Source organism: Microcebus murinus, chromosome 28 (genome assembly GCF_040939455.1).
Source record: "Microcebus murinus isolate Inina chromosome 28, M.murinus_Inina_mat1.0, whole genome shotgun sequence".
NCBI lineage: Eukaryota > Metazoa > Chordata > Mammalia > Primates > Cheirogaleidae > Microcebus > Microcebus murinus.
The window spans coordinates 16,626,148-16,641,980 of NC_134131.1; the positions used below are offsets into that span (position 1 = coordinate 16,626,148).

At 63.4% G+C, this 15,833-nt stretch overlaps 5 non-coding genes across 5 annotated transcripts; all 5 read right to left on the reverse strand.

Annotated features, from left to right (window-relative positions):
• Positions 1–761: 761 nt before the first annotated feature.
• Positions 762–880, reverse strand: LOC142865204 (5S ribosomal RNA). The gene has a single exon (XR_012915507.1). It is a non-coding gene; the product is annotated as a 5S ribosomal RNA (ribosomal RNA).
• Positions 881–4,407: 3,527 nt separating this feature from the next.
• LOC142865205 (5S ribosomal RNA) lies at positions 4,408–4,526 on the reverse strand. The gene has a single exon (XR_012915508.1). It is a non-coding gene; the product is annotated as a 5S ribosomal RNA (ribosomal RNA).
• A 3,525-nt stretch (positions 4,527–8,051) lies between these two features.
• LOC142865206 (5S ribosomal RNA) lies at positions 8,052–8,170 on the reverse strand. The gene has a single exon (XR_012915509.1). It is a non-coding gene; the product is annotated as a 5S ribosomal RNA (ribosomal RNA).
• A 3,537-nt stretch (positions 8,171–11,707) lies between these two features.
• LOC142865207 (5S ribosomal RNA) lies at positions 11,708–11,826 on the reverse strand. The gene has a single exon (XR_012915510.1). It is a non-coding gene; the product is annotated as a 5S ribosomal RNA (ribosomal RNA).
• Positions 11,827–15,356: 3,530 nt separating this feature from the next.
• On the reverse strand, positions 15,357–15,475 carry LOC142865209 (5S ribosomal RNA). Its single transcript, XR_012915512.1, has one exon. It is a non-coding gene; the product is annotated as a 5S ribosomal RNA (ribosomal RNA).
• Positions 15,476–15,833: the final 358 nt, after the last annotated feature.

Consider the following 15,833-nt stretch of genomic DNA (forward strand, 5'->3'; position numbering starts at 1 on the left):
GCGGGTGGGGGGAGGGGATGGGCATACACCTCCATTAGGAATGGGGTGGGTGCGCCCCGACTGGGGGATGGGCGCACTTGAGGCTCTGACCGGAGGGGGGAGGCTGGGAGAGGGCAACGTACCCGACCTTAACATTGGTACCCCCACAATACGCTGGAACAACATCAGAGGTAAATGAATAAGAACACAGGGGGGAGGGGGGCACGGGCAACACATGTCACCTTAATACTTGGACTCCCATCATCTGCTTGAAAAGAGAGAGAAAAGAAAATGCAATCATAGAGATAAGAGACACTTTTTAAACATAATGAATCCGAAGAGAAAAGTAAAAGGAGGCCTGTGGAGCAGGTCTGGGTGTGACTCCGGATCCCCCAACATCAGGTGCCACCACCAAAGATTCCTACGTGTAGCCCATAGAACCCCAAAAGCAACGGGACGAGTTCTGGTCACATACTCCCTCAAAATGACATCCTGGCCTTCTTCTGGAACTCCCTCCCCTCTCAGACTCTCAAGGTTTCCTCCAGCGTGTCGGTTCCCACAGAGCAGACCTTTGGTCTGAGACCTGACAGTCCAGAAGCCACGCATGCTGCCGCGTGACGGCGGTGTCGCGGCTTGGGACAAGAGGAGGCCCCACGGTGCGGGCTGGGGCGCCAGGCACCGCGGCGGGCGCTGAGGGTGGGGGTGACCCCCACCCCGGGCCGCCGACTCGCTCCCAGAAAGGGGACAGAACAAGAGGCAAAACAAAAAAAAAAAAAAGAAGAAGCCTACGGCACCCGGTATTCCCAGGCGGTCTCCCATCCAAGTACTAACCAGGCCCGACCCTGCTTAGCTTCCGAGACCAGACGAGATCGGGCGCGTTCAGGGTGGTGTGGCCCTAGACGGCGGAGGGCGCCCCTGCCCCGCTCAAGAAGCCGAGCCTCTCTGCGCTTCCCCGCCGCCTCCTCCCCCCGCCCCAGGCCCCGCGCCGGCGCTGACCCGCACCGGGCCGGGCCTGTTGAGTTCACCGGCCGGGTCCGGCGGGCTCCGAGGGACGGGGGTGACAGGCGGGGCGGGGCGGGGCGGGGCGGGGCGGGCAGGGAGCGGCGGGCCGGGGTGGGGGGCTGTCTCTCTATACACACACACACACACACACACTCACACTCACTCACTCACACTCACACAAGATGCGCCTCCACGGCTGGACTCGCCAAGGTGGAGACCTTCCAGCCCCCTTCCTCTCCTCGCCTGGCCCACCCCCAGCTCGTGGCCGCCGCCGCCGCCGCCGCCGCCGATTGCGCACGCGCGGGTCGCCCGCCCTTTGACCCCAGGCAGGGGCCGCCCTCCCCGACAACCCCTTTCAGCTGCGCCCCCCACCCTGTGGGTGGGCTGCCGCCTATTCCCCCGGGCCCGGGCTGGGGCACAGCGCATGGGGGAGGGGAGCGAGTGTATGGGGCGTCTCTCTCTCTCTCTAGGGATGTGTCCCATGGGTGGGGTGGCGTGGTTTGTGGGGCGCTGAAGAAATCAGTCCCCTCCATCTCCTACCTCTGGAAAACGCCCAAGCCCTTGGAGAACTGCCGGCAACGCGACCGTGGGGGCCGGGACCCTCCTCTGTGTCCTCCTGTGGCCCAGTCCAAGGGGCCTGGGCCTGGCCGGGGCTGCATTGGACCCCGACCACCCTGGCGTGTGGACTCGCTAAAAATCGGCGATTAGATATTGGATTCCAGCTTCATTGAGGTCATTTCACTAATGAGTGCACCGGAAAGAGTTTCCTAATCCATCTGTGAGGGTGGCAACTGAAAGAGAATTTTAAAGCTGACAGAATAGGCGAGGAAAGGCATAGGAGATTTCCACACCCAGTAAGGAAGCCTTTCCCGAAATGGAAGAAAGAAACGAGCAAACAGAAACACCGGTAGCCCGCCAGGATCAGAGTCTGCCCCCGAGAGAAAGTACCCTGACCAGGTTCACCCGTGGGTGGGTGGCGAGCTAGCGGCATTCAGAAGAGCGAGGCCCGCAGTCTGTGCAGAAGACACCTGCACTCGGGTGTGTGTGGCGGCACGATTCACAAGCAGCTCCAGATGTTAAGCCAAGGAGAAGCCAGGGAGTTCCCAACGCCCCAGGTGTCCTCAGCCCACGACTGGCTGCTGGGGGAATGCGAAGCCCGGCTCCTTGTCTCAGAGCCCTTGTCTCAGAGCGGGACAACCAGGAGGTGTGACGTACACCCCGGGGTTCCCAGGAGGATCAGGCTGAAGCTGGGACTTGGCCTGAAAGTGTCCCCTCGCATGGCCACCCCCTTCCCCTTCCTGCTCCTCTACTCCTGGTGCCCCTCCATCCAGGGGCCAGACCTTAAAGAGTCACCCGCAAGAGAATCCTGGTCCCAAAGGAGCCTTCTGGGGGACCCGTGCTGAGAGAGGTTGTGGGCATGGCCCGCTGGGGCTCTGCCCGACCCAGGGCTGAGAGATGCAACCTCCCAGCTCTGGGTCCCTGCAGGGGAAGCGTTGGCAAGCACAGGGCCAGTCCTCCAAAGGCCCAGGTGCAGGGAGCCCAGGCCAAGCAGCCTGTGGAAGAAGCCACCCCGGGAACACGACTGCAGGCCACGGCCCTTCCCACCTCCTCCTCCTCCTCCTCCTGCTCCTCCACCCCCCCCCCGACCTCCCACCCCCCCACCCCACCCCCCGACATGGCGCAGGGCTCAGAGACACCTCAGACACTTGCTACCCAAAGTGCAAAGGGCATCAGTTGCTCCTCCAAACCCCCCCCCCCTGCCCAGCAGACCGCGTTGTCCAGCCAGCCCCCGGGCCTCCCTGGGGTGCCCAGCACAAAAGTGCAGACAACCACCGGACCCTCAATCTCAGTTTTCGGATGTTTTTGCCACTCTAAGGACCCGCAGGCCAGCTGGGCCTTCTGGCAGGACAGAGAGCCCCGGAATACGACGTGGAGAGCTGGGTGTACGTCCCCACGAGGAGGCGGTCCCCACCTCCGCGGCTCTCCCCTTGCGGGGGGGAAAAGCAGCCACGGGGCCTCAGAGAAGACACCAGGCTGGGCGCCCGCCCCACAGTGGGGGCACGTCCCCCGCAGGCCACTTAGCGCCGGCCGCCGGCCGGCGGACGGTTGGGTGGCGTGAGACGCTGCGGCCGCCCTGCTACCGGGTTCCTGGGAGGGCGTCCTGGAACCAGCGTCCACACCAAGCCCTTGGAAGGCCCAGCGACAGAGGAGCCCCGTCAGGCAGGGGCCGAGGACGGTGACGGCCCGGGCGGGGAGGAGCGTGTCAGGCAGGGGCAGAGGACGGTGACAGGTGACAGGCCGGGCGGGAAGGAGTCAGTCAGGCAGGGGCCGAGGAGGAGACGGGCTGGGTAAGGGTTAGGGTTAGAGTCAGGGCACAAGTCACAATCGCAAAGACCTGGAAGCGACCCGAGTGCCCATCGACCCACGAGTGCGTAAATGAAATGTGGCGCGTGGACACCACGGAGTGCTATTCAGCTAGGAGGAGCAGCGGTGAGAGGGCACCTCTCGTGGTTCTCCTGGCCAGAGCTGGAACCCGTTCCAGTAAGCCAGGTAGCCCAAGAATGGACACACGAGCACCACGTGCTCGCGCTCACCAGCAAATGGGTACGAACCGATGGACACCTAAGTGGACACAGAGGAATCACCTTCATCGGGTGGGTGTCGGGCGGGTGGGGGGAGGGGATGGGCATACACCTCCATTAGGAATGGGGTGGGTGCGCACCGACTGGGGGATGGGCGCACTTGAGGCTCTGACCGGAGGGGGGAGGCTGGGAGAGGGCAACGTACCCGACCTTAACATTGGTACCCCCACAATACGCTGGAACAACATCAGAGGTAAATGAATAAGAACACAGGGGGGAGGGGGGCACGGGCAACACATGTCACCTTAATACTTGGACTCCCATCATCTGCTTGAAAAGAGAGAGAAAAGAAAATGCAATCATAGAGATAAGAGACACTTTTTAAACATAATGAATCCGAAGAGAAAAGTAAAAGGAGGCCTGTGGAGCAGGTCTGGGTGTGACTCCGGATCCCCCAACATCAGGTGCCACCACCAAAGATTCCTACGTGTAGCCCATAGAACCCCAAAAGCAACGGGACGAGTTCTGGTCACATACTCCCTCAAAATGACATCCTGGCCTTCTTCTGGAACTCCCTCCCCTCTCAGACTCTCAAGGTTTTCTCCAGCGTGTCGGTTCCCACAGAGCAGACCTTTGGTCTGAGACCTGACAGTCCAGAAGCCACGCATGCTGCCGCGTGACGGCGGTGTCGCGGCTTGGGACAAGAGGAGGCCCCACGGTGCGGGCTGGGGCGCCAGGCACCGCGGCGGGCGCTGAGGGTGGGGGTGACCCCCACCCCGGGCCGCCGACTCGCTCCCAGAAAGGGGACAGAACAAGAGGCAAAACAAAAAAAAAAAAAAGAAGAAGCCTACGGCACCCGGTATTCCCAGGCGGTCTCCCATCCAAGTACTAACCAGGCCCGACCCTGCTTAGCTTCCGAGACCAGACGAGATCGGGCGCGTTCAGGGTGGTGTGGCCCTAGACGGCGGAGGGCGCCCCTGCCCCGCTCAAGAAGCCGAGCCTCTCTGCGCTTCCCCGCCGCCTCCTCCCCCCGCCCCAGGCCCCGCGCCGGCGCTGACCCGCACCGGGCCGGGCCTGTTGAGTTCACCGGCCGGGTCCGGCGGGCTCCGAGGGACGGGGGTGACAGGCGGGGCGGGGCGGGGCGGGGCGGGGCGGGCAGGGAGCGGCGGGCCGGGGTGGGGGGCTGTCTCTCTATACACACACACACACACACACACACTCACACTCACTCACTCACACTCACACAAGATGCGCCTCCACGGCTGGACTCGCCAAGGTGGAGACCTTCCAGCCCCCTTCCTCTCCTCGCCTGGCCCACCCCCAGCTCGTGGCCGCCGCCGCCGCCGCCGCCGCCGATTGCGCACGCGCGGGTCGCCCGCCCTTTGACCCCAGGCAGGGGCCGCCCTCCCCGACAACCCCTTTCAGCTGCGCCCCCCACCCTGTGGGTGGGCTGCCGCCTATTCCCCCGGGCCCGGGCTGGGGCACAGCGCATGGGGGAGGGGAGCGAGTGTATGGGGCGTCTCTCTCTCTCTCTAGGGATGTGTCCCATGGGTGGGGTGGCGTGGTTTGTGGGGCGCTGAAGAAATCAGTCCCCTCCATCTCCTACCTCTGGAAAACGCCCAAGCCCTTGGAGAACTGCCGGCAACGCGACCGTGGGGGCCGGGACCCTCCTCTGTGTCCTCCTGTGGCCCAGTCCAAGGGGCCTGGGCCTGGCCGGGGCTGCATTGGACCCCGACCACCCTGGCGTGTGGACTCGCTAAAAATCGGCGATTAGATATTGGATTCCAGCTTCATTGAGGTCATTTCACTAATGAGTGCACCGGAAAGAGTTTCCTAATCCATCTGTGAGGGTGGCAACTGAAAGAGAATTTTAAAGCTGACAGAATAGGCGAGGAAAGGCATAGGAGATTTCCACACCCAGTAAGGAAGCCTTTCCCGAAATGGAAGAAAGAAACGAGCAAACAGAAACACCGGTAGCCCGCCAGGATCAGAGTCTGCCCCCGAGAGAAAGTACCCTGACCAGGTTCACCCGTGGGTGGGTGGCGAGCTAGCGGCATTCAGAAGAGCGAGGCCCGCAGTCTGTGCAGAAGACACCTGCACTCGGGTGTGTGTGGCGGCACGATTCACAAGCAGCTCCAGATGTTAAGCCAAGGAGAAGCCAGGGAGTTCCCAACGCCCCAGGTGTCCTCAGCCCACGACTGGCTGCTGGGGGAATGCGAAGCCCGGCTCCTTGTCTCAGAGCCCTTGTCTCAGAGCGGGACAACCAGGAGGTGTGACGTACACCCCGGGGTTCCCAGGAGGATCAGGCTGAAGCTGGGACTTGGCCTGAAAGTGTCCCCTCGCATGGCCACCCCCTTCCCCTTCCTGCTCCTCTACTCCTGGTGCCCCTCCATCCAGGGGCCAGACCTTAAAGAGTCACCCGCAAGAGAATCCTGGTCCCAAAGGAGCCTTCTGGGGGACCCGTGCTGAGAGAGGTTGTGGGCATGGCCCGCTGGGGCTCTGCCCGACCCAGGGCTGAGAGATGCAACCTCCCAGCTCTGGGTCCCTGCAGGGGAAGCATTGGCAAGCACAGGGCCAGTCCTCCAAAGGCCCAGGTGCAGGGAGCCCAGGCCAAGCAGCCTGTGGAAGAAGCCACCCCGGGAACACGACTGCAGGCCACGGCCCTTCCCACCTCCTCCTCCTCCTCCTCCTGCTCCTCCACCCCCCCGACCTCCCACCCCCCCACCCCACCCCCCGACATGGCGCAGGGCTCAGAGACACCTCAGACACTTGCTACCCAAAGTGCAAAGGGCATCAGTTGCTCCTCCAAACCCCCCCCCCTGCCCAGCAGACCGCGTTGTCCAGCCAGCCCCCGGGCCTCCCTGGGGTGCCCAGCACAAAAGTGCAGACAACCACCGGACCCTCAATCTCAGTTTTCGGATGTTTTTGCCACTCTAAGGACCCGCAGGCCAGCTGGGCCTTCTGGCAGGACAGAGAGCCCCGGAATACGACGTGGAGAGCTGGGTGTACGTCCCCACGAGGAGGCGGTCCCCACCTCCGCGGCTCTCCCCTTGCGGGGGGGAAAAGCAGCCACGGGGCCTCAGAGAAGACACCAGGCTGGGCGCCCGCCCCACAGTGGGGGCACGTCCCCCGCAGGCCACTTAGCGCCGGCCGCCGGCCGGCGGACGGTTGGGTGGCGCGAGACGCTGCGGCCGCCCTGCTACCGGGTTCCTGGGAGGGCGTCCTGGAACCAGCGTCCACACCAAGCCCTTGGAAGGCCCAGCGACAGAGGAGCCCCGTCAGGCAGGGGCCGAGGACGGTGACGGCCCGGGCGGGGAGGAGCGTGTCAGGCAGGGGCAGAGGACGGTGACAGGTGACAGGCCGGGCGGGAAGGAGTCAGTCAGGCAGGGGCCGAGGAGGAGACGGGCTGGGTAAGGGTTAGGGTTAGAGTCAGGGCACAAGTCACAATCGCAAAGACCTGGAAGCGACCCGAGTGCCCATCGACCCACGAGTGCGTAAATGAAATGTGGCGCGTGGACACCACGGAGTGCTATTCAGCTAGGAGGAGCAGCGGTGAGGGGGCACCTCTCGTGGTTCTCCTGGCCAGAGCTGGAACCCGTTCCAGTAAGCCAGGTAGCCCAAGAATGGACACACGAGCACCACGTGCTCGCGCTCACCAGCAAATGGGTACGAACCGATGGACACCTAAGTGGACACAGAGGAATCACCTTCATCGGGTGGGTGTCGGGCGGGTGGGGGGAGGGGATGGGCATACACCTCCATTAGGAATGGGGTGGGTGCGCACCGACTGGGGGATGGGCGCACTTGAGGCTCTGACCGGAGGGGGGAGGCTGGGAGAGGGCAACGTACCCGACCTTAACATTGGTACCCCCACAATACGCTGGAACAACATCAGAGGTAAATGAATAAGAACACAGGGGGGAGGGGGGCACGGGCAACACATGTCACCTTAATACTTGGACTCCCATCATCTGCTTGAAAAGAGAGAGAAAAGAAAATGCAATCATAGAGATAAGAGACACTTTTTAAAAATAATGAATCCGAAGAGAAAAGTAAAAGGAGGCCTGTGGAGCAGGTCTGGGTGTGACTCCGGATCCCCCAACATCAGGTGCCACCACCAAAGATTCCTACGTGTAGCCCATAGAACCCCAAAAGCAACGGGACGAGTTCTGGTCACATACTCCCTCAAAATGACATCCTGGCCTTCTTCTGGAACTCCCTCCCCTCTCAGACTCTCAAGGTTTCCTCCAGCGTGTCGGTTCCCACAGAGCAGACCTTTGGTCTGAGACCTGACAGTCCAGAAGCCACGCATGCTGCCGCGTGACGGCGGTGTCGCGGCTTGGGACAAGAGGAGGCCCCACGGTGCGGGCTGGGGCGCCAGGCACCGCGGCGGGCGCTGAGGGTGGGGGTGACCCCCACCCCGGGCCGCCGACTCGCTCCCAGAAAGGGGACAGAACAAGAGGCAAAACAAAAAAAAAAAAAAGAAGAAGCCTACGGCACCCGGTATTCCCAGGCGGTCTCCCATCCAAGTACTAACCAGGCCCGACCCTGCTTAGCTTCCGAGACCAGACGAGATCGGGCGCGTTCAGGGTGGTGTGGCCCTAGACGGCGGAGGGCGCCCCTGCCCCGCTCAAGAAGCCGAGCCTCTCTGCGCTTCCCCGCCGCCTCCTCCCCCCGCCCCAGGCCCCGCGCCGGCGCTGACCCGCACCGGGCCGGGCCTGTTGAGTTCACCGGCCGGGTCCGGCGGGCTCCGAGGGACGGGGGTGACAGGCGGGGCGGGGCGGGGCGGGGCGGGCAGGGAGCGGCGGGCCGGGGTGGGGGGCTGTCTCTCTATACACACACACACACACACACACACACACACACACACTCACACTCACACTCACTCACTCACACTCACACAAGATGCGCCTCCACGGCTGGACTCGCCAAGGTGGAGACCTTCCAGCCCCCTTCCTCTCCTCGCCTGGCCCACCCCCAGCTTGTGGCCGCCGCCGCCGCCGCCGCCGCCGATTGCGCACGCGCGGGTCGCCCGCCCTTTGACCCCAGGCAGGGGCCGCCCTCCCCGACAACCCCTTTCAGCTGCGCCCCCCACCCTGTGGGTGGGCTGCCGCCTATTCCCCCGGGCCCGGGCTGGGGCACAGCGCATGGGGGAGGGGAGCGAGTGTATGGGGCGTCTCTCTCTCTCTCTAGGGATGTGTCCCATGGGTGGGGTGGCGTGGTTTGTGGGGCGCTGAAGAAATCAGTCCCCTCCATCTCCTACCTCTGGAAAACGCCCAAGCCCTTGGAGAACTGCCGGCAACGCGACCGTGGGGGCCGGGACCCTCCTCTGTGTCCTCCTGTGGCCCAGTCCAAGGGGCCTGGGCCTGGCCGGGGCTGCATTGGACCCCGACCACCCTGGCGTGTGGACTCGCTAAAAATCGGCGATTAGATATTGGATTCCAGCTTCATTGAGGTCATTTCACTAATGAGTGCACCGGAAAGAGTTTCCTAATCCATCTGTGAGGGTGGCAACTGAAAGAGAATTTTAAAGCTGACAGAATAGGCGAGGAAAGGCATAGGAGATTTCCACACCCAGTAAGGAAGCCTTTCCCGAAATGGAAGAAAGAAACGAGCAAACAGAAACACCGGTAGCCCGCCAGGATCAGAGTCTGCCCCCGAGAGAAAGTACCCTGACCAGGTTCACCCGTGGGTGGGTGGCGAGCTAGCGGCATTCAGAAGAGCGAGGCCCGCAGTCTGTGCAGAAGACACCTGCACTCGGGTGTGTGTGGCGGCACGATTCACAAGCAGCTCCAGATGTTAAGCCAAGGAGAAGCCAGGGAGTTCCCAACGCCCCAGGTGTCCTCAGCCCACGACTGGCTGCTGGGGGAATGCGCAGCCCGGCTCCTTGTCTCAGAGCCCTTGTCTCAGAGCGGGACAACCAGGAGGTGTGACGTACACCCCGGGGTTCCCAGGAGGATCAGGCTGAAGCTGGGACTTGGCCTGAAAGTGTCCCCTCGCATGGCCACCCCCTTCCCCTTCCTGCTCCTCTACTCCTGGTGCCCCTCCATCCAGGGGCCAGACCTTAAAGAGTCACCCGCAAGAGAATCCTGGTCCCAAAGGAGCCTTCTGGGGGACCCGTGCTGAGAGAGGTTGTGGGCATGGCCCGCTGGGGCTCTGCCCGACCCAGGGCTGAGAGATGCAACCTCCCAGCTCTGGGTCCCTGCAGGGGAAGCATTGGCAAGCACAGGGCCAGTCCTCCAAAGGCCCAGGTGCAGGGAGCCCAGGCCAAGCAGCCTGTGGAAGAAGCCACCCCGGGAACACGACTGCAGGCCACGGCCCTTCCCACCTCCTCCTCCTCCTCCTCCTGCTCCTCCACCCCCCCGACCTCCCACCCCCCCACCCCACCCCCCGACATGGCGCAGGGCTCAGAGACACCTCAGACACTTGCTACCCAAAGTGCAAAGGGCATCAGTTGCTCCTCCAAACCCCCCCCCTGCCCAGCAGACCGCGTTGTCCAGCCAGCCCCCGGGCCTCCCTGGGGTGCCCAGCACAAAAGTGCAGACAACCACCGGACCCTCAATCTCAGTTTTCGGATGTTTTTGCCACTCTAAGGACCCGCAGGCCAGCTGGGCCTTCTGGCAGGACAGAGAGCCCCGGAATACGACGTGGAGAGCTGGGTGTACGTCCCCACGAGGAGGCGGTCCCCACCTCCGCGGCTCTCCCCTTGCGGGGGGGAAAAGCAGCCACGGGGCCTCAGAGAAGACACCAGGCTGGGCGCCCGCCCCACAGTGGGGGCACGTCCCCCGCAGGCCACTTAGCGCCGGCCGCCGGCCGGCGGACGGTTGGGTGGCGCGAGACGCTGCGGCCGCCCTGCTACCGGGTTCCTGGGAGGGCGTCCTGGAACCAGCGTCCACACCAAGCCCTTGGAAGGCCCAGCGACAGAGGAGCCCCGTCAGGCAGGGGCCGAGGACGGTGACGGCCCGGGCGGGGAGGAGCGTGTCAGGCAGGGGCAGAGGACGGTGACAGGTGACAGGCCGGGCGGGAAGGAGTCAGTCAGGCAGGGGCCGAGGAGGAGACGGGCTGGGTAAGGGTTAGGGTTAGAGTCAGGGCACAAGTCACAATCGCAAAGACCTGGAAGCGACCCGAGTGCCCATCGACCCACGAGTGCGTAAATGAAATGTGGCGCGTGGACACCACGGAGTGCTATTCAGCTAGGAGGAGCAGCGGTGAGGGGGCACCTCTCGTGGTTCTCCTGGCCAGAGCTGGAACCCGTTCCAGTAAGCCAGGTAGCCCAAGAATGGACACACGAGCACCACGTGCTCGCGCTCACCAGCAAATGGGTACGAACCGATGGACACCTAAGTGGACACAGAGGAATCACCTTCATCGGGTGGGTGTCGGGCGGGTGGGGGGAGGGGATGGGCATACACCTCCATTAGGAATGGGGTGGGTGCGCACCGACTGGGGGATGGGCGCACTTGAGGCTCTGACCGGAGGGGGGAGGCTGGGAGAGGGCAACGTACCCGACCTTAACATTGGTACCCCCACAATACGCTGGAACAACATCAGAGGTAAATGAATAAGAACACAGGGGGGAGGGGGGCACGGGCAACACATGTCACCTTAATACTTGGACTCCCATCATCTGCTTGAAAAGAGAGAGAAAAGAAAATGCAATCATAGAGATAAGAGACACTTTTTAAAAATAATGAATCCGAAGAGAAAAGTAAAAGGAGGCCTGTGGAGCAGGTCTGGGTGTGACTCCGGATCCCCCAACATCAGGTGCCACCACCAAAGATTCCTACGTGTAGCCCATAGAACCCCAAAAGCAACGGGACGAGTTCTGGTCACATACTCCCTCAAAATGACATCCTGGCCTTCTTCTGGAACTCCCTCCCCTCTCAGACTCTCAAGGTTTCCTCCAGCGTGTCGGTTCCCACAGAGCAGACCTTTGGTCTGAGACCTGACAGTCCAGAAGCCACGCATGCTGCCGCGTGACGGCGGTGTCGCGGCTTGGGACAAGAGGAGGCCCCACGGTGCGGGCTGGGGCGCCAGGCACCGCGGCGGGCGCTGAGGGTGGGGGTGACCCCCACCCCGGGCCGCCGACTCGCTCCCAGAAAGGGGACAGAACAAGAGGCAAAACAAAAAAAAAAAAAAGAAGAAGCCTACGGCACCCGGTATTCCCAGGCGGTCTCCCATCCAAGTACTAACCAGGCCCGACCCTGCTTAGCTTCCGAGACCAGACGAGATCGGGCGCGTTCAGGGTGGTGTGGCCCTAGACGGCGGAGGGCGCCCCTGCCCCGCTCAAGAAGCCGAGCCTCTCTGCGCTTCCCCGCCGCCTCCTCCCCCCGCCCCAGGCCCCGCGCCGGCGCTGACCCGCACCGGGCCGGGCCTGTTGAGTTCACCGGCCGGGTCCGGCGGGCTCCGAGGGACGGGGGTGACAGGCGGGGCGGGGCGGGGCGGGGCGGGCAGGGAGCGGCGGGCCGGGGTGGGGGGCTGTCTCTCTCTACACACACACACACACACACACACACACTCACACTCACACTCACACTCACTCACTCACACTCACACAAGATGCGCCTCCACGGCTGGACTCGCCAAGGTGGAGACCTTCCAGCCCCCTTCCTCTCCTCGCCTGGCCCACCCCCAGCTCGTGGCCGCCGCCGCCGCCGCCGATTGCGCACGCGCGGGTCGCCCGCCCTTTGACCCCAGGCAGGGGCCGCCCTCCCCGACAACCCCTTTCAGCTGCGCCCCCCACCCTGTGGGTGGGCTGCCGCCTATTCCCCCGGGCCCGGGCTGGGGCACAGCGCATGGGGGAGGGGAGCGAGTGTATGGGGCGTCTCTCTCTCTCTCTAGGGATGTGTCCCATGGGTGGGGTGGCGTGGTTTGTGGGGCGCTGAAGAAATCAGTCCCCTCCATCTCCTACCTCTGGAAAACGCCCAAGCCCTTGGAGAACTGCCGGCAACGCGACCGTGGGGGCCGGGACCCTCCTCTGTGTCCTCCTGTGGCCCAGTCCAAGGGGCCTGGGCCTGGCCGGGGCTGCATTGGACCCCGACCACCCTGGCGTGTGGACTCGCTAAAAATCGGCGATTAGATATTGGATTCCAGCTTCATTGAGGTCATTTCACTAATGAGTGCACCGGAAAGAGTTTCCTAATCCATCTGTGAGGGTGGCAACTGAAAGAGAATTTTAAAGCTGACAGAATAGGCGAGGAAAGGCATAGGAGATTTCCACACCCAGTAAGGAAGCCTTTCCCGAAATGGAAGAAAGAAACGAGCAAACAGAAACACCGGTAGCCCGCCAGGATCAGAGTCTGCCCCCGAGAGAAAGTACCCTGACCAGGTTCACCCGTGGGTGGGTGGCGAGCTAGCGGCATTCAGAAGAGCGAGGCCCGCAGTCTGTGCAGAAGACACCTGCACTCGGGTGTGTGTGGCGGCACGATTCACAAGCAGCTCCAGATGTTAAGCCAAGGAGAAGCCAGGGAGTTCCCAACGCCCCAGGTGTCCTCAGCCCACGACTGGCTGCTGGGGGAATGCGAAGCCCGGCTCCTTGTCTCAGAGCCCTTGTCTCAGAGCGGGACAACCAGGAGGTGTGACGTACACCCCGGGGTTCCCAGGAGGATCAGGCTGAAGCTGGGACTTGGCCTGAAAGTGTCCCCTCGCATGGCCACCCCCTTCCCCTTCCTGCTCCTCTACTCCTGGTGCCCCTCCATCCAGGGGCCAGACCTTAAAGAGTCACCCGCAAGAGAATCCTGGTCCCAAAGGAGCCTTCTGGGGGACCCGTGCTGAGAGAGGTTGTGGGCATGGCCCGCTGAAGCTCTGCCCGACCCAGGGCTGAGAGATGCAACCTCCCAGCTCTGGGTCCCTGCAGGGGAAGCGTTGGCAAGCACAGGGCCAGTCCTCCAAAGGCCCAGGTGCAGGGAGCCCAGGCCAAGCAGCCTGTGGAAGAAGCCACCCCGGGAACACGACTGCAGGCCACGGCCCTTCCCACCTCCTCCTCCTCCTCCTCCTGCTCCTCCACCCCCCCCCGACCTCCCACCCCCCCACCCCACCCCCCGACATGGCGCAGGGCTCAGAGACACCTCAGACACTTGCTACCCAAAGTGCAAAGGGCATCAGTTGCTCCTCCAAACCCCCCCCTGCCCAGCAGACCGCGTTGTCCAGCCAGCCCCCGGGCCTCCCTGGGGTGCCCAGCACAAAAGTGCAGACAACCACCGGACCCTCAATCTCAGTTTTCGGATGTTTTTGCCACTCTAAGGACCCGCAGGCCAGCTGGGCCTTCTGGCAGGACAGAGAGCCCCGGAATACGACGTGGAGAGCTGGGTGTACGTCCCCACGAGGAGGCGGTCCCCACCTCCGCGGCTCTCCCCTTGCGGGGGGGAAAAGCAGCCACGGGGCCTCAGAGAAGACACCAGGCTGGGCGCCCGCCCCACAGTGGGGGCACGTCCCCCGCAGGCCACTTAGCGCCGGCCGCCGGCCGGCGGACGGTTGGGTGGCGCGAGACGCTGCGGCCGCCCTGCTACCGGGTTCCTGAGAGGGCGTCCTGGAACCAGCGTCCACACCAAGCCCTTGGAAGGCCCAGCGACAGAGGAGCCCCGTCAGGCAGGGGCCGAGGACGGTGACGGCCCGGGCGGGGAGGAGCGTGTCAGGCAGGGGCAGAGGACGGTGACAGGTGACAGGCCGGGCGGGAAGGAGTCAGTCAGGCAGGGGCCGAGGAGGAGACGGGCTGGGTAAGGGTTAGGGTTAGAGTCAGGGCACAAGTCACAATCGCAAAGACCTGGAAGCGACCCGAGTGCCCATCGACCCACGAGTGCGTAAATGAAATGTGGCGCGTGGACACCACGGAGTGCTATTCAGCTAGGAGGAGCAGCGGTGAGGGGGCACCTCTCGTGGTTCTCCTGGCCAGAGCTGGAACCCGTTCCAGTAAGCCAGGTAGCCCAAGAATGGACACACGAGCACCACGTGCTCGCGCTCACCAGCAAATGGGTACGAACCGATGGACACCTAAGTGGACACAGAGGAATCACCTTCATCGGGTGGGTGTCGGGCGGGTGGGGGGAGGGGATGGGCATACACCTCCATTAGGAATGGGGTGGGTGCGCACCGACTGGGGGATGGGCGCACTTGAGGCTCTGACCGGAGGGGGGAGGCTGGGAGAGGGCAACGTACCCGACCTTAACATTGGTACCCCCACAATACGCTGGAACAACATCAGAGGTAAATGAATAAGAACACAGGGGGGAGGGGGGCACGGGCAACACATGTCACCTTAATACTTGGACTCCCATCATCTGCTTGAAAAGAGAGAGAAAAGAAAATGCAATCATAGAGATAAGAGACACTTTTTAAACATAATGAATCCGAAGAGAAAAGTAAAAGGAGGCCTGTGGAGCAGGTCTGGGTGTGACTCCGGATCCCCCAACATCAGGTGCCACCACCAAAGATTCCTACGTGTAGCCCATAGAACCCCAAAAGCAACGGGACGAGTTCTGGTCACATACTCCCTCAAAATGACATCCTGGCCTTCTTCTGGAACTCCCTCCCCTCTCAGACTCTCAAGGTTTCCTCCAGCGTGTCGGTTCCCACAGAGCAGACCTTTGGTCTGAGACCTGACAGTCCAGAAGCCACGCATGCTGCCGCGTGACGGCGGTGTCGCGGCTTGGGACAAGAGGAGGCCCCACGGTGCGGGCTGGGGCGCCAGGCACCGCGGCGGGCGCTGAGGGTGGGGGTGACCCCCACCCCGGGCCGCCGACTCGCTCCCAGAAAGGGGACAGAACAAGAGGCAAAACAAAAAAAAAAAAAAGAAGAAGCCTACGGCACCCGGTATTCCCAGGCGGTCTCCCATCCAAGTACTAACCAGGCCCGACCCTGCTTAGCTTCCGAGACCAGACGAGATCGGGCGCGTTCAGGGTGGTGTGGCCCTAGACGGCGGAGGGCGCCCCTGCCCCGCTCAAGAAGCCGAGCCTCTCTGCGCTTCCCCGCCGCCTCCTCCCCCCGCCCCAGGCCCCGCGCCGGCGCTGACCCGCACCGGGCCGGGCCTGTTGAGTTCACCGGCCGGGTCCGGCGGGCTCCGAGGGACGGGGGTGACAGGCGGGGCGGGGCGGGGCGGGGCGGGCAGGGAGCGGCGGGCCGGGGTGGGGGGCTGTCTCTCTATACACACACACACACACACACACACACACACACACACTCACACTCACACTCACTCACTCACACTCACACAAGATGCGCCTCCACGGCTGGACTCGCCAAGGTGGAGACCTTCCAGCCCCCTTCCTCTCCTCG